The sequence below is a fragment of the Equus quagga genome, chromosome 10 (genome assembly GCF_021613505.1).
Source record: "Equus quagga isolate Etosha38 chromosome 10, UCLA_HA_Equagga_1.0, whole genome shotgun sequence".
Taxonomy (NCBI): domain Eukaryota; kingdom Metazoa; phylum Chordata; class Mammalia; order Perissodactyla; family Equidae; genus Equus; species Equus quagga.
The window spans coordinates 76248600-76271807 of record NC_060276.1 but is presented as its reverse complement, the minus strand read 5'-3'; positions in this window follow the sequence as shown (position 1 = coordinate 76271807).

Genomic DNA, 23208 nt, shown 5'->3' with positions numbered 1-23208 from the left:
TTCTGGTTCTCATTCAGGGAAGAGGGTCATAAATAAATATATTTCAGTGTGAAGGTCTTCAGGGACTTCAGACACTTCTGAAACTATTTTGCATGCTTCATGCAGCAAGCTCAGGAGTGGGTCTCAACAGATCTCTGTGTACAATTAGGTTAAATCAAATAATTTACTTATTACTAATTCTAGATGTGAAGACCAAGTACCTTGAAAGTTTTATCATTTCAAGTCAGACTCTGCTCTATTGATATCTGCTCTAGTCTCTTTCCCTAGACTCAAATCTCTGCTCACTGCTAAGTGGACATGAAGGTGTTATGACCTAAACAATAGAGTCCAGCATCCCTACTGATAAATTACACGGCTTAGTCATGTACGGAATAATGAATAGTCGTTATAGGGAGTATATTTCACCTTAATATCAAAAAGAATGTTATCTGCCTTTGACTTGACAGGATTGATGGATGTTTTAGACAAGATAAGAAACTTCTCAAGTGTCTTTAAAATACAAGACTCTATGTCTCCAAGAAAGACCTATTAAATGACATCAATAAAAACAAGTTTCCATTTTGCTCAGAGTGACAAATCATAAGACAGAAGGATTCCTAGTGTCAACAGTCAGTCTCTATGTTGCTGGTGGACACCAATAGCTCATATCAAGATGCAGTTTGTCTCTAATACAACCTAGGCTTAAATAAGTTTCAAATTCTACTGTTAGAGACCAATGGAACATACTCTTGAAATCAATTCAGAGGCTATTTAAAAATTAATTTGCAATATTATTTCTCATCCATAATTGTAGCATAAAATTATTAGGATCAGGTAATTTTTACAATTTATTGAGAATTTATTTAGGTAGAATTATAAAATATTTCTTTTTATAACAAACTTGTAAAAGACTATATGTAAAATATTAAAATAACTTATCAGGAACAAGTGTAAAATCAAACAAGATTCTAAAGAAACAGGAGAAAACTGGGGTTGTTCTACAGAATCTTTGTTTCAGTGACATATACTTACTGAAATAAAAAGTCACCCTAGATTTGCCATCAGTTATATTTCAGTAGAAGAGGGAATTTTAATAGGTAAGGATTTTTGCCAATAGAGCCAGCCCTGGTGGTCTCCTGGTTAAGATTTGGTGTTTTCACTTGCTGTGGTCTGGGTTCATTTCAGCCCAGGGAACCATACAAACTGTCTGTCAGTTTTCATACTGTGTATGCTAGTGCAGTTCTTTTGAGATGTGGTGGAAGGAGACAAAAGATACAGGATAGCTGATGCAACACCATTGGATCAGCTCCAGACACAAGCATTTCTGGAAAGCTCCACCTAGAATGTTGTCTAAGCAAAGATGCCGATGCTCAGGTCAGGGATATTGACGCTGTCTGTGCCTCAGATATTAATGGTTTCTGATAGGGCTTCCACTTATCCAGTATTGCAATATTATCACTATTTCTTATTATCAAGACTCCATAGAGTGTCATTTGTGCTATAGATAAGTGTGGCCTCATTTTACTAATGGCATACAAGAGACTAGGATTGTAAGAATGGAAATTGCCCCAAGAGCAGACCCTGAGGCAAGGACTTGGGTATACAATGTTTATTTGGTAGGTGATTTCAGGAAGCAAAAATGAGGGAATACGGAATGTGCTCCTGAGAAGAGAGAAAGTTACTGACGTGTGCAATAAAGTATAGATTACTGCTGTCAGCAACTAAAGATCCATCACTTGAAATGCTTTGACATATCCTTCAGAACATTTCTACATTTCTAGGAATGGTTTGAAAGAAGACTAGGAAAGCTTCAGCGTTTATCCATTGGTTCCTGTCACTTACTGGTTGAGTACTGCTCCTTGACACATGAATCTCAGGCAATACCAAACTGTCTTACGTATGGTCTGAGCAAGCTGTCAAGACAGTCTGTCCTCAGGAAAAAGAAGGGAAACTTTCAAAGTGGGAAGCTGCCAGTAAGCCAGAAACAGTCTACCATAGCTGTAGGCCACGTCAGAGGTGGCTCAACGTGACAAGGGATGGGGAGACACAGTGTCTACTACAGTGATCTTTGCAATAGTAAGACGATGGCAAAGCCAAAATAATATAACACAAACTTTTAACTTAGGCTATGTCTATGGCACCACAATAGAGGATGTTTAGAAAATGTCCTGCTTGTGGCTCTTTAATATCATCTTCATAAGTGACTTTTAATTCAATGCCGAGCAGTCTAGACACAGGCTCTCAAGCGCATGTGTGGAAGGAAAATGATGACTGAAATCAGCTTGCCAGAAGCTTCAAGTGACATTTTCCTAGTAGAGTTTTTAAACATTCCACTAGAGCTGGGAAAGAATATATCTCACACACAATCAAGCAAAGTACACTGTGGAGAAAAGGTCTGGCATTTAGCTGTTTAGGATCATGCTAGTGAGAATGGCACACATTGCAGTTCACGCCTTCAGTCAGGCTGTCTCTCCCTTGATGTGAAAGCATGTTCCTGCTGAACTCAGCTACCTGTAGCTGTGAAGGGATTCATCTAAAGAGATTGAAAACCCTTCACTACCTCTGGGATAGATTATCTGTAACTTTCAGACAATGCGGGTATGCAGTTCAGAAAGGCTCCTGCCTGTGGTTCTTTAATATCATCTTCCTAAGTGACTATTAATTCAATGCTGAACAGCCTACACACAGGCTCTCCTGTGCATGAGATGAAGAAAGACTACTGGTGACCTCACCATGCCAGGAGCTGCAATAGGAGAGCTATTAAAAATTTCACTACAGGGGCCGGCCCGCTGGCACAGCGTTTTTAAGTTCACACGTTCCGATTCTCGGCGGCCCAGGGTTCACCAGTTCGGATCCCAGGTGCGGACATGGCACCACTTGGCATTCTATGCTGTGGGAGGTGTCCCACATATAAAATAGAGGAAGATGGACACGGACGTTAGCTCAGGGCCAGGCTTCCTAAGCAAAAAGAGGAGGACTGGCAGTAGTTAGCTCAGGGCTAATCTTCCTCAAATAAAAATTTCATTACAGCTGGGAAAGAATATCTATAACACATATTCCAGAAAAGTACTCTATACTGAAAAGCCCTGACTTCTGCTTGTTTCAGATCATCTAGGTAAGTGCCTCACACTGCAGTCCACAGACTTCACTCAAGATCTCTCTCAAATGTCAGGAAAGCACATTTCTTTATATTTTTTGGAAGAAGAAGATTAGCCCTGAGCTAACATCTAATGCCAATCCTCCTCTTTTTGCTGAGGAAGACTGGCCCCGAGCTCACATCCGTGCCCATCTTCCTCTATTTTATATGTGGGGCGACTTGTACAGCATGGCTTGTCAAGCGGTGCCATGTCTGCACCGGGGATCTGAGCCGGTGAACTCTGGGCTGCCAAAGCAGAAGGTGTGCACTTAACTGCTGTGCCACCGGGCTGGCCCCTAGGAAAGCACATTTTTGTTGAACTGAGCTACACGTAGCTGTGAAGGAACTTCTCCCAAAGAGACATTGAAAACCTTTCACTAGCACTGCAACAGATTTTCTGTAACTTTCAGGCAATGCTGTTATATGGTTTAGAAAATCTTCTGCTTGTGGTACTTTAACACCGTCTTCATAAGTGACTTTTATTTCAATGCTGATCAGTCTACACAAATATCTTACACTCATATCATGAATGCAAATGACTGCCACAGGTTAGTTACTGGAAGAAATTAAACGGTAATTTTTGGTATTTCACCTTTTCCACATTGTTATTCTTCCTTTTGTTATGTTTAGGAGATGCCACCACCAACCATCATGAACTGGAACAGGTCTCACTATGAAAGCTGCGCCTGTGACCTTTGCATTACTTTTAGTGCTAAGATCTCTCCTGGAGGAGCTTAGGTCTTATTACCATCAGCTACAGTGTGTGTGAAATCATATTTCCCAACAGAGCCTGTACAAGAGGATATGCACCTCTCTTTTCAATATTCATTACCCAGCCCAAATAAATGTCCCTGCTTCCCTTTGTATGGGGCCACCACGACTATGGAAATGATTCCTCATGGTCTCCTATTTACCGCAAATACACTTTAGTTTGTGAGACAACTACTTCTGGTGTAGAGTCTGACTTAACTCACCAGGAGGGAACCCACTTCAGTTTCGGTGACAAGTGAGCTCCCAATGGGGCACTGGCCCCTTCATGGTGCCTGTGCCACAACTTTCATGTCGCTCCACCCTCAGGAGACCCAACAGCCTCACTGAGCACTTTGCTTGGTGGCTCTCTCAATGGAGGAGGGGGCGCCAAACCCACTGCATGGCTATAAGAGGTCTTACTTTAAGCTGTCTCACAACAGCATGCCTGTTGGGGCCTGGATTTGGGATTTGAATCCCCATTTGGGGGTTGACAAGGTTAGGGCAGCGAGAGTCCCCTCTGGTCGGAAGGACCACAGGACTTGTCCACTCCGGAAGGGCTGATGCTTGACTCTGGCAAAATGGGAGCAATCCCTGTTGACCAGTCAGGGGTTCGAGTCCCCTTTAGAGATTGAGTCTTGTCTGGATGGCATGGCCCGGATACTCTGGTGAATGGGGGCAATCCCTGTTGACTACTCAGGGGTTTGAGTCCTTTGCAGAAATAATTTCCTCTTCACTGACGAGGTGGGGATTTGAGTTGCCCCTACAGACACTGGGTCTGTCTTTGAATTGGGTCTGTGATAGGAGAAGGGCTTCCCTTCGATGGAGTTAAACTGTCCCTTAAGTTGCTGAGTCTGTCTTTGTCTTGGGCCTGTGACCTGAGGAGAGGTCCTCTGCGATGGGGTCTAGTCCCCTCTGGAGTTCCTGAGTCTGTCCCTTTTGGTCATTGGTTTGTTTTTGTCAAGGACGCTAGACATCCATATTGTTTTTTCACAGTCTGGTTTTTCTGGACTCCTGGCTCTCCTTTTTCTGTTCCTTACCCTCCCTCATCACATGTTCTTGGGTGAAAGCCAGCATCCAACCGTTTTCTTTCCCCTTAAAGGAATTAGTGACTCGGCCTTTGTCTCACTTTAGGCTATTAGGGTGCCAAATGTGCTCAGGGCACAGATTTGTGACATCTGAGTCTCCACTAACCATTACAAGCAGGGCCTGGAAACTTGGAAAGAGACCATCAGAAAAGATGATGGAATAAGAGGGGAAGAAAGCTCCATCACAGGTAGAGCACATTGTGCTGTGAACTCTAGAACTACAAGATGTTCAAGTGTTCACCCATTGGCCAGAGATGAGATGGTCATTTTATATATAAAACCTGGTTGCAATATGGACTGGAATATAGGTAAATATGTCAAGAAAGGGACTGTAAAGGTTAACGCTATACTTTAATGAAATCTAAGTTGCAAAGGAACCAAGAAAGAGGAAGAAATTCCTCAGGTTCACTGCCTTGAGGCACCATGTTTCAAAGAAGGGATAAACATTGAATCTAAGATTGATTATTATGAAGAGGCCGACCAGCTTGGAAAAGAGAAAAATGTGAAACAGAGGAAAGTCAATGTTACCCACATACACCAGATTCAGCCCCACGGTTAGAAGAGTTGGTGAGCCCTGGGGTATGTCCATCTCATCACACAGGGTTTCAGTGGTCCCCAGTAGTCAGGGGCTGGATGATAAACCAACGAGGCAAGACCCATGTCCCCAAACCAATAGCCTGGGGACTCCTTAAGGGTGCTCATGCTGTCTTACACCTTGGAAAAGCGGTTTGTCCCAAGATCTGCTAGATCCTAGTTGGGTAGGGCGTCACCTGGTGTCCCTAACCACAAACTCTTCCCTGAAATCACAAGGAATCACCCCTTGGATCCACCAAGCAAGGTAAAAGAAAAATAGAAAAAAAGAAAGGTGCCCAGCCCTGAACATCCAGAGAGATCGTCACAGACAATTGAGGACTCAATTGAGTGGTTTCCTGAAAACCACTCTCTGATTTGAACCTCTGGTTTCAGCAACCCTATCCAGACAAGTAGTGACTGCCTCTCCACCTGAAGCTCTGCCCTGGATCCTAACCAGCCGCATGGCACTTAGGCACGGTAGGCGGCCAAGGAGGTTGCACGTTCATGGGCAGCAGGAGTAGGTCCATCAGAGAGGGATGGGCAACCCAGTGTGCAGACTGTAACAGGGCTGGTGGAATCTGGAGGGAGGGTGCAAATACTAAGGAAAGCCCACCTCGGAGTCCGCCTCACTCACATACTCCAGCTTCTCCGGCCCCACCGTTAGACCAGCTGGTGAGCCCTGGTGGACCTCCACCTCATCCCCCTACCTCACCCCTGCTTGAGCCAGAGGCCAGCACAGGGCCAAACCCCTTGCTGTTCTCCCCCCGTAATCCCCCTATGGGGAACTGGACACTGCCACAGGCAGAGACCCTCCCCCCCTCCTCTTCCAGAGTGTACAGCCAGATTAGGAACAAGTGACACACCTGGGATACAGCCCCTGAGACAGGTCCCTGAAGGTGAGGGGACGCTTATTGATGTGCACGTCCCCTTTTCCACCTCTGACCTGTGCGATTGGAAGGCATACACGAAAGGACTGAGCGCTGACCCAGAGGAGTTCATAAGCCCGACGAAGGGAATCTTCTGCACTCGTGATCCAACCTGGGCAGATATTCCAAGCCTGTTGACTACACTCCTCAGGCCTGAGGAAAGTCAACCGTTCCGTTTGAGGCCAGAGAACAAGCGGGTAAGGAAGATGACCCAGGATTGGACATCTGCAGGCCTGGTGGACAGGCTGTGCCAGAGACTGAGCCAGGGTGGAATCCCAATGATCCTGAGGATCGAGGAAACGGGGGATATTTTCAGGGTCTGCTTTTGAAAGCCATGAAAAGAGTAAGCCAGCCACCCATTAAATGGCCTAAATTAAGAGAGGTCCAATAGGGCCCTGAGGAAAGTCCCCCCCGCCCCACGCACACACACTTTGTTCCAGAGACTGCAGGACTGCCTCAGGCGATACACGAATTGGGACCTGGCGGCCCGGGGCAGTACAGTGATCCTGAATCCGTATTTCAGATCTCAGAATGCCCCAGACACCCATGGGAAACTCCAAAAGTTGGCTCTCTCTCCTGTTACCTGTCCTGCACAGCTACGAGTGGCTGCATGGAGGGTGCTCCATAAGCGGCTTGAAGCAGAGGATGCAAAGGAAGACAAGAAGATGAAAAGGCAGGCTGCCCTGCTCGCTGTGGCCTGCCAGTCTCCTCAAGGTAACCTGAGGGAGAGGAGGCATATGCTATGGGTGAGTAACCCCAGCCCCCACCAAGGGGCCAGGAGGCCACCAACAACGGCGGGGGCTAACCAGTGTGCAGACCACCAACAAGAAGGGCATTGGTGACAGGATTGTCCGAACTATCCCCAAGGAGGGAAGGGATCAAAGAAGACTGAGCCGTGGCAGTTTCCCTTGACTATAGGTGAGATGTGATGGGGCTGAGTGAACAGCCCCCCCACCCCCGTTTGGCTCCAGGAGGCCCCGGTAACCTTGGCAGGAAGGAGGAGAGCAGGCTGAATCTTTGCTCCCTAGTGGAGCCATGTTCTTGGTGTTGATTGCCCACAAGGGAAACCTTTCTGAAGGAAAGTGTGAACTGAAGGAGGTCTCAGGAAAGGGAGAGACCAAAAGATTTCTGGAGCCCTGGATCTGTGAAACAGGGTCAAAACTGCTGAAGGATTCCTCACAGTGTGTACCAGAATGCCCCGTTCCCCAACCCCTTCTAGGGAGGGACACGCTATGTAAGTTAGGGGCCTCCACAGGCCAGGAACAGGAGAAAATCGAGATCCAAGCACCACAAAGTGGGGGAAGTGAGCTGATGGCCCTCTTACAGGATACAGCGGCACCTGAGAAGGGAGAGATTCCCCTACATGTTTCAAGCAGGGCTAACTCGGAACTATGGGCCCCAGGACAGGTGGAGTGAGCACCTGGTGCCACGCCAGGAAAGGTAAAATGGAAGCAGGTAGGTGACTGGCCCTGGGTGAAACATATACCCCTTGAAGCCAGAAGCCATAAAAAGGAAGCTTTCCCATGATCAGTAAGTTTTCAGATCAGGGGAATCTAGATTTGCTCGAGACCTTAGTGCTTTCAATGCTGTGCGCTCTGGGGCTATCATAGTAAATGTCTTCCCTTAGTTTCTGGCACAGAGGGCCTAAAATTCCTGTAATTGCCCATATGAGAGCCATGTGGGGCATCTTTGGTTACAAGAATTACTGTAGGGCTCAGTTCCTGAAATAAGTCCAGAGCCATAAAGGTGAAGTGGTTTGTCTGGCGTTATTCCTAACAAGCCCCTTTCAACGCCACCTGAACTGGTGTTAACGAGGTGAGTGTTGGAGAAGCCCTAAGGGTGGGGGCTGGGTGCCAGGGAAACCAACTGTGTGATTCGATTCCGGGCTTGGAAGTTTCAGGCTCGTCCCCACCCCCACACCAGCCCTCAGGTGGTTTCGGTGTGTTGGGTTTTGGGGGGATTTGCTGAAGTTCTTGTAGAATTGCCTATAGCCAATGTTTGAATCGACTATACCTAGGTGATGAAGTCTCCTTTCAACCCCAAAAGGATGGTCTTGTGACAGCTTTTGTGTTGTTGAACACGTGGAGGTTCAGGGAGAGTTTCACACCCAGAGAGGCTCTAGGAGCTCCTCCTCTCTCCCACGCATGTTTTGATCTATGCACCTCTTCCATCCTGCTCTTAATATGTGAAAGGTTTTCCTGAGTGTGTGAGCCCCTCTATCAGAGCATTCAAACCCAACGAGGGGTTTGTTGGAACATGTGCTCTTCTGGCTTGTTGATCAGGAGCACAACTGACACCCTGAACTTGCAGTTGGCATCTAAATTGTGTTCAGGGTGAATGGTAATCCTGTTGGATCTGATTCTGTCGTCTGGTAGAGTCAGAATTGACTTAAGTATGTTCAACTTCTTAGCCAGTAAGGGATATAAGGTGTCTAAAGGGATGGCTGTGTTTTTCCTTCTTTGGATTCTTTACATTGGATACATGGCTATTAGCCTCTCTGATAAACTACAGGGACCAGAAATGGACACTTTTGAATGGGGTAAGCTAGACACTGTGGTGAAAGGATAGCCCCCATGCTTGAGAGCTGTAGCTGCCACCTGCTTGTTAATCAAGAAAGCCAAAAAATTGGCTACGTGCCTACCTATGAGGGTTTGGACCCCTACATCAATTCTCTAGTCTACCAGTGACTGAGGACGCCTCTGGCTATCCCAAAATAGAATACTGCACTATCAAGATATGATGCTAGATTTGCTTCAGATTTCATTAAAATCCTGTCATATCTTAAACTCTGCTGCCCTTCTCCTTGATTCCAATGGGTCTTTAAGCCATGCTTGCCCGGAAGTGACCTCCAACCACAGAGGTCTCCAGAGTGAACCATGGAAATTAAACATGGGCCGGAGATGCTTAAACTGCTAGAAGTGGTACACGTCCCCAAGAAAGAAGCTGGGATCCATGGTAAAGCCCATCAAAGTGAGGAATCAGATTCCACAAAAGGACTTAACATGGCAGCTGCAGCTGCAAAAATGGCCACTCCATCAGGAGAGCTTCTCTAGTTACCATTAATTTCCACACTGCCCTTGTGTGAACTGACACCTTCTGTGAACTTACTACAGATGAAGTGACGGAAGCTACTACACAGCATTATCATTGGTCCCCAATAGTCAAGGGCTGGATGACAAATAAAACAGGCAAGATTTATGTCCCCAAATAGCTTTATTGTGCTCATGCCAACCCACTTTGATTTTGGTAACACCATGACCTCACAGAGACCACCTCTGATCTCATAGAGGCCCCTGCTGACCTCACTGACAGAGATCTCAGCTGACTTAACAGAGACATCCCCTGACACTTTAGACACTCCCCTGGACCACACAGAGACTTGTCTGACCACCCAGAGACCTCCACTGACCTCATAGCGATGCCCTCTGCCCTCAAGGTGATGTCTTCTGACTTCATAGAGAACTCCCTGAACACAGAAAGAACTCCCATGACCTCCAAGAAACCTCTAGTGACATTATAGAGACCCCCCTCTGACCTCACTGAGACCTGATATCACAGAGGCCAACCATTACCTCAATAAGACCCCCTACAACACAGTGAGAACTCCACTAAGTTCATGGAAACCTCAAGTGACTCTCACCAGATCTAGGATCTCAGGGAAATGAAGAGAGGATGGTGGGTGCACCCGCCCCTCCCCAGCTGACTGACAAATCCCATGGGTCCTATTGACTGTTCCATTGTCCCGCTCCATGGAGGGAAAACCCTTCTTTCTATCTACGCATGCACAGCAAAGGTGACTGGACTCAGAAAGGCCCTTAGCCTTGCTGAGGGCCAGGCCCTTGTGGCACCGAAAGTGTGGGGGAGCCTATTGGTGGTGGCCAGGTGCAGCTGCAGGTGAACTGGGGTTCCCAACTTCTACAACTGTGTCTCACATCCGCTTCTCCAATTCTGCTCAGGTCCCACTCCCATCCTTTGAAAATAGCTTTCTGCCCCTCTTTGCCCATCAGGGACCAGGGGCCAGGGCAAGGCTATCCCTCCTGCATGCTGATCATCTGGGGCCTCCTTTATTGTTTGACAAAACAAGGCCTCCCATCAGGAAGGAACTTTTCAACACAGGGAGCAGTAAATGTTTGACAAGTCAACAGGGCTCAGGAATGCTAGCCAAAGGAGTGTGGCCACACTAGACATGCCATGCCCCCTGCGTAAATAGTGGGGAAATTGGCTGGCCTGCCCTTGCATGGGCAGGCACCTCCCTTCACTCTGGAGTCATGAAAGCCATGCCCTCCTGCTGCCCAGAGCTCTACTCTTGAGAGAAATCCATGACTAAGGGCCAAGGCAGGCCCTCCCCTGGCCATCTCCCTGGGTGCACTGTGGCAGGGCACAGGGAGAGGTGTATCCTCTGGGGGAGCCTGTTTTGTCTGAAGGAGACCAGCCATTCCAGCTTCCTGGGATGAGTCTCTGTCCGGGGTCTAGGATGGGGAAAAGGGTCCTGAGACCTGAAAGTACCCTGGCAGTTGTCATCAGCCTGGTTTGAGTAGGAGGCTGCCAGGCAGCTAGTGTGCCCAAACTGTGTCTCAGCCCCTCCACATTTGGGCCCCTTCCAGCCCAGGCCGGGCTCCAGAGGGAGGATGATGAACTTGGCAGCAGCCGGTGCAAGGGCACCAGCAGTGGGGGTGGTGTCCCACAGCCTCCTGGGATGCATTGTGTGAGGTGGGGCCCCCGTGTGGTGTGGCATGCGGACTGGGCTGCCTCTGGTCACCTCTGGGGCAGGGATCCACCTCAGCTCAACAGATGCAAATACTACAAATGACACTTGGAGAGGAGCTCAGGGATCTTCATGCCCCTGCCTCAGGGTAATTCCTCTTGCCCCAGGACTCCTATCAGACCCAATCCCAACATGCCCAGGTCCAGATTTGAGACCACAGTGGTGAACTTGGAACCTACTTCTTACTTCCCTGTCCAGCCTACTGCAGTGGTGTTCTTGGTGGTTGGGGAAATGGCACTGGCGGTGGCTGCAGTGGTAAAGGCCATGGTTGCAGCTGCTTCCCAGACATCTGGCATCTTGGGGACCCAAGGAGTGCATCTTTGGTGCAGCCACACCCTCCCCACCCCCCCATCTCTCCCATCTGTCCTAGTGACTCTCACCACTCCAGGAGCCCTGCTTTCTTGACTTACAGCCATCTCTTTGACTGCACTTGTTTAAATTACATGGCCTTGAAACCTCCCTCCATAAGCTATTCAGATCAAAATTCTCCCTGGAACCTTCTGAGTTGGCTGAGAGCAGGGCAGCAAAGTCCACAACATTCTCCGAAGTTTAGAAGCAAGATTTTCATCTTGAACTTCCTGGGCACACCCCTGGGCTCCTAAGCAGGCTTTGTCTGACCTTAATTATGGATTTAAGGCCATCCCCTTCTGTCTTTTTTTTTTTTTTATTAATGTTATGATGGATTACAAGCTTGTGAAATTTCAGTTGTACATTTTTGTTAGTCATGTTGTGGGTACACCACTTCCCCCTCCGTACCCTCCCCCCACCCCCCCTTTTCCCTGGTAACCACCGATCAGATCTCCTTCTCAATATACTAATTTCCACCTATGAGTGGAGTCATATAGAGTTCGTCTTTCTCTGACTGACTTATTTCGCTTAACATAATGCCCTCGAGGTCCATCCACATTGTTGTGAATGGGCCAATTTCGTCTTTTTTATGGCTGAGTAGTATTCCATTGTGTATATATACCACATCTTCTTTATCCAATCATCAGTTTCTGGGCATGTAGGCTGGTTCCACGTCTTGGCTATTGTAAATAATGCTGCGATGAACATAGGGGTGCAACGGACTCTTGAGATATCTGATATCAGGTTCTTAGGATAGATACCCAGTAATGGGATGGCTGGGTCATAGGCTATTTCTATTTTTAACTTTTTGAGAAATCTCCATACTGTTTTCCATAGTGGCTGTACCAGTTTGCATTCCCACCAACAGTGTATGAGGGTTCCTCTTTCTCCACAACCTCTCCAACATTTGTCGTTCTTGGTTTTGGATGTTTTTGCCAATCTAACGGGGGTAAGGTGATATCTTAGTGTAGTTTTGATTTGCATTTCCCTGATGATTAGCGATGATGAACATCTTTTCATGTGTCTATTGGCCATATTCATATCTTCTTTTGAGAAATGTCTGTTCATGTCCTCTGCCCATTTTTTGATCGGGTTGTTTGTTTTTTTGTTGTTAAGCAGTGTGAGTTCTTTGTATATTATGGAAATTAACCCTTTGTCGGATAAGTGGCTTGTAAATATTTTTTCCCAATTAGTGAGCTGTTTTTTTGTTTCAATCCTGTTTTCCCTTGCCTTGAAGAAGCTCTTTAGTCTGATGAAGTCCCATTTGTTTATTCTTTCTATTGTTTCCCTCAACTGAGGAGTTACAGTGTCCGAAAAGATTCTTTTGAAACTGATGTCAAAGAGAGTACTGCCTATATTCTCTTCCAAAGACTTATTGTCTCAGGCCTAATCTTTAGGTCTTTGATCCATTTTGAGTTTATTTTGGTGTGTGGTGAAAAAGAATGGTCGATTTTCAATCTTTTGCATGTGGCTGTCCAGTTTTCCCAGCACCATTTGTTGAAGAGACTTTCTTTTCTCCATTGTAGGCCCTCTGCTCCTTTGTCGAAGATTAGCTGTCCATAGATGTGTGGTTTTATTTCTGGGCTTTCAATTCTGTTCCATTGATCTGTGGACCTGTTTTTGTACCAGTACCATGCTGTTTTGATCACTGTAGCTTTGTAGTATGTTTTGAAATCGGGGATTGTGATTCCGCCGGCTTTGTTTTTCTTGCTCAAGATTGCTTTAGCAATTCGTGGTCTTTTGTTCCCCCATATGAATTTTAGGATTGTTTGTTCAATTTCTGTGAAGAATGTTCTTGGGATTCTGATTGGGATAGCATTGAATCTGTATATTGCTTTAGGTAGTATGGACATTTTAACTATGTTTATTCTTCCAATCCATGTGCAAGGAATGTTTTTCCATCTCTTTATGTCATCGCCTATTTCTTTCAAGAAAGTCTTGTAGTTTTCATTGTATAGATCCTTCACTTCCTTGGTTAAGTTTATCCCAAGGTATTTTATTCTTTTCGTTGCGATTGTGAATGGGATAGAGTTCTTGAGTTCTTTTTCTGTTAGTTTATTGTTAGTGTATAGAAATGCTACTGATTTATGCACGTTAATTTTATACCCTGCTACTTTGCTGTAGTTGTTGATTATTTCTAATAGTTTTTCTGTGGATTCTTTGGGGTTTTCTATGTATAAGATCATGTCGTCTGCAAACAACGCGAGTTTTACTTCTTCGTTACCTATTTGGATTCCTTTTATTTTTTTTTCCTGCCGAATTGCTCTGGCCAGCACCTCCAGTACTATGTTGAATAGGAGTGGTGAAAGTGGGCACCCTTGTCTTGTTCCTGTCCTCAGAGGGATGGCTTTCAGCTTTTGTCCATTGAGATGTTGGCTGTGGGTCTATCATATATGGCCTTTATTATGTTGAGGTACTTTCCTTCTATACCCATTTTACTGAGGGTTTTTATCATAAATGGGTGTTGGATCTTGTCGAATGCTTTCTCTGCGTCTATTGAGATGATCATGTGGTTTTTGTTTTTCATTTTGTTGATGTAGTGTATCACGTTGATTGACTTGCGGATGTTGAACCATCCCTGTGTCCCTGGTATAAATCCCACTTGATCATGGTGTATAATCTTTTTGATGTATTGCTGTAATCGGTTTGCCAAAATTTTGTTGAGGATTTTTGCATCTATGTTCATCAGTGATATCGGCCTGTAGTTCTCCTTCTTTGTGTTGTCCTTGTCAGGTTTGGGGATCAGAGTGATGTTGGCTTCATAGAATGTGTTAGGGAGTTCTCCATCTTTCTCAATTTTCTGGAACAGTTTGAGGAGAATAGGTATTAAGTCTTCTTTGAATGTTTGGTAGAATTCTCCAGAGAAGCCGTCTGGTCCTGGACTCTTGTTTTTGGGGAGGTTTTTGATTACCGTTTCTATTTCCTTACTTGTGATTGGTCTATTCAGATTCTCCATTTCTTCCTGATTCAGTTTGGGGAGATTGTAGGAGTCTAGGAATTTGTCCATTTCTTCCAAGTTGTTCAATTTGTTGGCATATAGTTTTTCATAGTATTCTCTTATGATCTCTTGTATTTCATTGGTATCTGTTGTGATTTCTCCTCTGTCATTCCTGATTTTATTAATTTGCGCTTTCTCTCTTCTTTTCTTGGTGAGTCTGGCTAGGGGTTTGTCAATTTTGTTAATTCTTTCGAAGAACCAACTCTTTGTTTCATTGATCCTTTCTATTGTCTTTTTTGTTTCAATATCGTTTATTTCTGCTCTTATTTTTATTATTTCCCTCCTTCTACTGACTCTGGGCATTGTTTGTTCTTCTTTTTCTAGTTCCGTTAGGTGTCGTTTGAGGTTGCTTACGTGAGCTTTTTCTTGTTTAGTGAGGTGAGCCTGTATTGCGATGAATTTCCCTCTTAGGACTGCTTTTGCTGCATCCCAAATGATTTGGTATGTCGTGTTCACATTTTCATTTGTCTCCAGATAATATTTGATTTCTTCTTTAATTTCTTCAATGATCCATTGTTTGTTGAGAAGCGTGTTGTTTAGTCTCCACATTTTTGCACCTTTCTCTGCTTTTTTCTTGTAGTTGATTTCTAGTTTAATAGCGTTATGATCAGAAAAGATGCTTGATATTATTTCAACTCTCTTGTATTTATTGATATTTGCTTTGGTTCCCAAAATATGGTCAATCCTTGAGAATGTTCCATGTGCACTTGAGAAGAATGTGTAACCTGCTGTTTTTGGATGAAGTGTTCTATATATATCTATTAAGTCCATCTGGTCTAATTTTTCATTTAATTCTATTATTTCCTTGTTGATTTTCTGTCTGGATGTTCTGTCCATTGGTGTTAATGGTGTGTTGAGGTCCCCTACTATTATTGTATTGTTGTTGATGTCTTCTTTTAGTTCTATTAAGAGTTGCTTTACAAATTTTGGTGCTCCTGTGTTGGGTGCGTATATATTTATAAGTGTTATGTCTTCTTGGTGGAGAGTCCCTCTTATCATTATATACTGTCCCTCTTTATCTTTCTTTATCTGTTTTGCTTTGAAATCTACCTTGTCTGATATTAGTATAGCGACACCTGCTTTCTTTTGTTCATTATTAGCTTGGAGTATTGTTCTCCATCCCTTCACTCTGAGTCTGTGTTTGTCTTTGGGGCTGAGGTGTGTTTCCTGGAGGCAGCATATTGTTGGATCTTGTTCTTTGATCCATCCTGCCACTCTGTGTCTTTTGATTGGGGAGTTCAATCCATTTACATTTAGAGTGATTATTGAGACGTGGGGGCCTACCACTCCCATTTTGTGTCTTGTTTTCCGGTTTTCTTCAGTTTCCTTTGTTTCTCGTCCCATGGTTTAATCTGTTCTGATGTAGAGCTGCTACTCTCTGTTGTTGTCCTTCTACTTATCTCCTCTGCTCTTGGTTTTGTAGCCCCTTTCCTTTTTTGGATTTTTCAGGAATGAGGGTTTTCCTGAGGATTTCCTGAAGAGGAGGTTTTGTGGCAATGAACTCCCTTAATTTTTGTTTATCTGGGAAAGTTTTTATTTCTCCATCGTATTTGAAGGATATTTTCTCTGGGTAGAGAATTCTCGGCTGTAGATTTTTGTCCTTCAGGTTTTTGAATATATCATTCCACTCTCTTCTAGCCTGTAAAGTTTCTGCTGAGAAATCTGCTGATAGCCTGATGGGGGTTCCTTTGTAGGTTAGTTTCTTTTGCCTGGCTGTCCTTAATATTTTCTCCTTGTCGTTGACTTTTGCTAGCTTCACTACTATATGCCGTGGAGTTGGTCTTCTTGCATTGATAAAGTTTGGAGATCTATTGGCTTCTGTCACCTGAAGATCCATCTCCCTCACCAGATTTGGGAAGTTCTCAGCCATTATTTCTTTGAATAGGTTTTCTGCCCCTTTCTCCTTCTCTTCTCCCTCTGGTATACCTATAATCCTTACGTTGCATCTCCTAATTGTGTCTGATAATTCTCGGAGAGTTTCTTCATTTCTTTTAAGTCTTGCTTCTCTCTCCTCCTCTGCCTGCAACAATTCTATATTGCCATCTTCCAAATTGCTAATTCTTTCCTCCATATTATCGGCCCTACTGTTCAGAGCATCTAGATTTTTCTTAATCTCCTCTATTGTGTTCTTCATTTCCAATATTTCTGTTTGGTTCTTCTTTATCGTATCAAACTCTTTTGTGACATAGCTCCTGAACTCGTTGAGTTGTCGGTCAGAATTCTCTCTTAACTCATTGAGAATCTTAATGATGGCTGTTTTGAAGTCATCGTCATTTAGGTTATATATCTCATTTTCTTTGGGATTGTTTTCTGTGTATTTGTTGCTTTCTTTCTGTTCTGGAGATTTAATGTATTTTTTCATATTGCTTGATGTTGATTTGTGCCTCCGCATGGAGATAGAGTTTAGTTGCTCCTTTCACTTGTTTCAGCTGCTGCGGTGGGAGGAGCAGCTGTTTATATTTCACCAACCAGGAACCCTGTCCGTAGTTGCTAACTGGGCCTGGGCCCCTCTTCGTAGCCACAGTGGCCCTTTGGATTCCCTCCGCTGCTGTGGGGGCCGTCACAGGGGGGCTTCAGGCTGCAGGTGCCTACTGTTGCAGCCCACCTAGATGTGCTCTCTCCTTGGGGTCTGCAACGGTGTTATGGGCTTTTCCAGCGGCCAGGGGTGGGATCACTTATATTTGTCGCTCCATTGCTGTCGGCACCCACCAAATCTCACTTGTCCTCTATGGGTCGCAGGAGAGCTATTGGCATCTTCTACAGTCTGTGGTTAGTACACCTAGCTATGCTGCTTTTGCCCTGGGGTCTTCCAGCCTTGTGGCTGGCGGCTGGGTGCCTTCTACTGGTGCTGTGCAGAGGCTTTCCCTAAGGCTGCTGTGAGCCTGTAGGGTTTCCCCCTAGGCTACTAAGCTGGGTCTCTGGAACTCTCTCCAGCCCCAGTCCTCTCTGAGATCTCCAGCAATCCCTAGCCTCATGGGGCGGGCAACGGCAGCTGGGGGTCGCCCTGCCCTCTGGGATTCTCTCCGGGCCTCTCCCGGAGCCATGAATGTTCAGCGTGGCCCCTCTGCTAATGGCAGGCAGAGAGTTTTGTCTGCTGCCTGGCGGAGCTCCGGTGCTTCCCCTCCGGGTCGCAGGACCGGCCTTTGAAAGTTCCCCCCGCCCCGGTCCTCTCCGAGATCTCTGGCAATCCCTAGCCCCACGGGGCGGGCAACGGCAGCTGGGGGTCGCCCCGCCCTCTGGGATTCTCTCCGGGCCTCTCCCGGAGCCGTGAATGCTCAGCGTGGCCCCTCTGCTAACGGCAGACAGAGAGTTTTGTCTGCTGCCCGGGCTGAGCTCCGGCGCTTCCCCTCCGGGTCGCAGAACCGGCCTTTGAAAATTCCCCCCGCCCCGGTCCTCTCCGAGATCTCCGGCAATCCCTAGTCCCACGGGGCGGGCAACGGCAGCTGGGAGATCTCCGTGCCCTCCGTGTCTCTCTCTGGGACCGTCCGGGTGCCCCGAGCACCAGGCTGGGTCTCCCCGCCAATGGCGGGGAGAGACTCTCCCCGTGGGCTCAGGTGTGCAACTCCAAAGTTTCCCTCTGCGTTTAGGAGTAATTGCAGGGGGTTTAGGTAGGGTTCTGGTCACCTGTTTCCACCGTCGCTCCTCTGTTGTGTTCTCGCTCCTGCCCTAGATGTGTGTGGATCCTCTGGGGGCGTCCGTTGGAAGAAAGCCGCTTGCGGGTACTAGGCTGCCCGTCGGGGTCGGAGAGTTTTCACCTATTTCCACATCCTCCCGGAGGAAAGTCCATCCGCCTTCTGATGTATAGTCCCGTGGGTGTCTCAGACGTCCTGAGATGCTGTCTGGATATCCTTTGTCAAGCAATAAGTGTCCAAATAATTGTAGACTCAAAGGGCGAGAGACAAAGAGGACTACTCACGGCGCCATCTTGGCTCTTCTCCCCCTTCTGTCTTTTTTAATCTGGTCTGCCTAGCAACATTTCATGTTTTGGAGAATATATTGGGTATTTTCCAGGTGAAACTTCAGTGTTTCCTCATGGCTTTGCTGCCTCAGTTGGTCCAACAGCTTATGGAGGTGGGCCTCCTGGGCCCATGTGACTTCACATATGTTAAATCACTGTGAACCTGTGAGTGAAAACATCTCACTCTAGTTCTATTCAAAGGGTTCTTCCCCAATGTGAGATTTCTGCTTATTGGAGGAGATAAGAGGTACTTAAAAGACTGCCCACAGACGTTCATTCGTTCTTTTCTCTATGTATGAATTCTAGGATAATCAGTCAGTCATAGTTCCTGGTTAAAAACCTTCCTCATGTAAGTTACATATGCACGGTGTGTTACTCTCTTGCATGCATTGAGATTTCTTCTTCTTTTTTTTTTTTTGAGGAAGATTAGTGCTGAGCTAACATCTGCTGCCGATCCTCTTCTTTTTGCTAAGGAAGACTGGCCTTGAGCTAATATCTGTGCCCATCTTCCTCTACTTTATATGTGAGACGTCTGCCATAGAATGGCCTGCCAAGTCGTCCATGTCTGCATCAGGGATCCAAACTGGTGAACCCTGGGCCACTGAAGTGGAACGTGTGAACTTAACTGTTGTGCCACTGGACCAGCTCAGAGCTTTCTTCTTTATAAAACTTCAACCGCACAGTTGGTTAATTTTGTAACTTCATTGTGTTTCATAGACTAGGTATTTGAGCCATGTTTATACAATTGTCCTTTTATAAGAACTCAGGTTATAGCTCTGAGCTCACGTCAATATCTTCCCTAAATTAAAATTATGCAAAACTTTCTGCTGGGATGGCACATACTCCCAACTCAAATTATAGTCCCATTATTGTGCTTTACTAATAATCATCCCATTCCCAGGCCTCTAATGTAGGGGACCAGGGTTCAACCCAAGAAACTTACTATCACTGTGCAGTTAGATGGATCCTTCCTGCAGATATCTGGTATAGGAACCATTTCTTGGTTTTAAAGGTTACTTCTCCTGCCTAAAGTAAATTAAGAAATAAATTTCTCAAGAGGCATTAGGGAACCAAAGTGTTGTACAGCATGCAAGGCAAATATTGACCCTTACACAGGACAAGACTGTGAAATGGAGCAATGCACTTGTGTGTAGAAACATGTTTTAGGGCACTGTCAATTACAAAATGTTTTCAAGATTGAAGAGAAAATACGGATTTTGGTAAGGTTATGAGAGAAGAAATCATCAAGGGGTAGGGATGAGGGCAAAGTTCACAATATGAAACTTTCGATCAAAAGAGGACATAAACTATACATAAAAGACATTGATAAATGCAAGGAATAATGACAACATTGAGAATTTTTCCCCACTGGATTCCCATACTTTCCTGAAAAGACCATTGACTTAAGGAATTCTGCAGTTGGCATTACCAAGGTCCTGATCCCTCACTGACTAGGCTTCTCCTCATAGTGAACACATATGCCTGGAGCTTACCCAGCCTCAGGCCTTGTGGGAATCCCCTTTCTTCCCTCCACAACTCCTCTCCTTTCTCCAATGGGAAATTGTGTCTTATTTGCAGAGCTGCCACCCTGTTCATGGGGAAAAGCCACCTGAATTTTGAACTGTGTATTAAGAACCATACATGTTCCTCAAGTCAAGGACAGGATCTCAAGGAACAACTAAGTGAGCATTGAAGAAAACCTTGTAAGTCCTTGAGCAGAGCAGGAGGAACACCGTGACACCAAGCCCAAAGCATTGAGGAACTCGTGGATGTGCAGGAGCAAGCTCACAGAGTAAAGATTCCCAGTGTTTTCAACAAGGGAGGAATTAAATGTTTCTAGTTAATCCAGAATAACCTAAGTTTATGTTGCCTGGTATTTTTTCTACTGTGGTCTCAAACTCTGAGATTACTGCTTAGAACAGAATAATTACTTAGGAATGGTTTAATCTTATTGTTTAGTTATTAAAAAAAAAATTCTTTGAGTTTTCAGCACTGTTCTGGGTGCTGGCAATAAAGCAGGAACAAAGACATGAAATTGTGGTCAAGAAGACTATATTCTAGTGAAGGGACAAATTACATGTCACTAAATCAATAAATAAGCAGAATTCCCTTCTCGTAGTTGTGTTATGAAAGAATAAAAATGAGAGCTGAGAGGGGAGCATGCTATGTGGAAACTTCTCTGGATACTTTTTGAGTAAATAAATCCTTATTGACAGACTCAACAACAGAGAGAAGATGAATGATGTTCTCCAGCATCACATCTCTGTATAGCTTTCACCGGGATGTGCCCACCAAGGCCTATTCTTCCTGGGTGAAGCCCACCACCACATCCATGAAGGTCGCTGATTCCTAAAACATTGTGGACATTCTGGTTGTGACAGCGACATCTCTACCAGAGTCCAGGGGTAGAAAGTTGACATGATAGAGTTGGGGAAAGGAGGCTGTAGGTACAGAAAGCTCAAGTCCTCTTTTGGCTTCTAGCCAAATGCTTCCATATGCTGATCTGGCATGTGTTATTCATGCATAACCACAAACATATATACAGTCTGTACACAGCCTTAATACATACTAGCTTCATTATAAAGGAATATCACATGATGTGTCATGTGAAATAAACTGGACATTTCCCAAAAATATGGTAAATCTCATTTACAGACTGGCGCATTTAATATAGTTTATTGGTTGTCAACTTAAGAATACATAACTAGACTCTCCTCACCAATTTAAAGTAAATCACAGACTCATCACATAGCAGGCAATATCAATTGCCTGTGACATATAACTGTGATTATATGTAAACAATTCCCGTATAGGAACCTTACCTTTCTCCTTTGTGAAATGGTTTAACAACCTCTTACAAATGTTGACAGATCCAATGAGCTAATTTGCAAAGCACTTCCTTTATATCAAACACTCAATACACATAAGTAATAAGTATGTTATTTGAATGAAGCCATGCTGACCATTCTGCAGAATGGAACAGACTTAGAGAACACGGATAGGCAGGTGCAGCCTCTGTCTCTTATCTCTACACATTCCCTGTGTTCACTAGAAGGTAGAAGGACAGATGGTCCAGAAACACAACCCAAGGGTCCCTGATAATTCTATACAGAAGGATGGCCCTAGCCTGCCGCACCTACAGTGAGGTTTCCATTGTCAATTTTCTCTGGGACCTCCAAGCCTCCCTTATCATTGTAGTTTAGACCTATGCATCTGATAACAGGTAACAGAAGCCTCTCAATTGTATATGGTCACTCCAGGACCCACCAAATGGCCACAGAACCCTCCACCCCATCCCCCACCCTGCCCCCATCCCCTGCCTGCTGAGCTGTGCTCACCCTACCCCAGCTCTGATCCCTCCAAAGTGAGTCCGCTCCACCTGAAGAGTCCACAGCCACGCCATAGAGACAGCAGCCAAGCCTGAGACCAAGTCTGAGAAGTCTGAGCATGACAGCGGTGCCTGCCATAAGACTTGGATGCCTTCGGTGGCAGGAACACCCTCTTCACACCTCCCGCAGGCTGAAGACCCCGCCCCAAAGATTTAGGGCAAGAGCAAATTGCAGCGGCAGGCCTGCTGCTCCATGGCCTGAGGGCTGAAAGGAGTCGCAGTCACTGCTGCTTATAGCACTTAGGAGAGCACTGGTGTGGCAACCCTTTCCTCCATCATGCCCATCGCCAAGCACATCATGACGTGCGTTCCTCCACGCCCCTCCCCTCACACCCCTCGCCACACCCACCATGCTCTGTGCTCCTTCACGGCCCTCCCCTTCCTCCTTCACGCCCCTCCCCTTCCTCCTGGTGTCCTCCACGCTCTGACCCTGCAACCATGCTGCCTGGCTAAAACACGTTTAATTAGTGGCGTGTGAGGCCAGCTCCTGAGGGCTCCTGAGGCAGCTTGAAACCCAGCAAAATCTCCCTGGCTGATAAATGTTCAGTGACTAAAATGGAAATACTGGGACCCGGATAGGTGGAACTTGCATTTTCAAAGCCACCTTTGCCTCCATCCCCTCCATCTGGTTGGGCTGCTGGAATCCTCACAGTGGAGAACTCCCAGCTGAGGGGTCTACACTTTGATCATGCCTCATAGAAGAACAATCCCAGCCATAGTATTAAAAGGAGGAAACATCACAGCGGACAGCTCTTATTCTTGCACTATAGACAGGAAATGCAGAAGCCCAGTAAGTGACCCCCTAAGCCCCTTCTCTGAGGCCCCACTCAGTGGGTCTGCAGGATCTCCTTACCCACCATGGGGCTCTTGGCCAAGTTAACACAGGCGACAGGACCAGAAGTTCCCAGTGTTTTTTCCCAAAATGTTAGTGTGGTTTTATCTAGGTCACTGTACTTTGGGGTCTCTTTGTTAGAACAGCTTAACCTACACCTTAGCTAATATACCCTTCCCCAGGTCATCTGACTGATAAATCAGATGGAACTCTTCATTGTCACACAACATTGACCGTGTTCCAGATGCTTGTCCCTTTCAATTTCACTGTTACTTACCACATTAGAAGTTTTTGGGTGTAAAGTAAAATTCACAGAGCCCAGCATATGAAGAGTGTGCTGTTAAATTATTCCTCCAGAATCTCCAGATGTCCTTTTTGGATTAAGACAGGCCATCAGAGAATTGCACACCTGGGCTGTCTTGATCTGGTTCCTTGGAGAATTGTTCTGTGGATCTGAGCCTTGGCCTCGC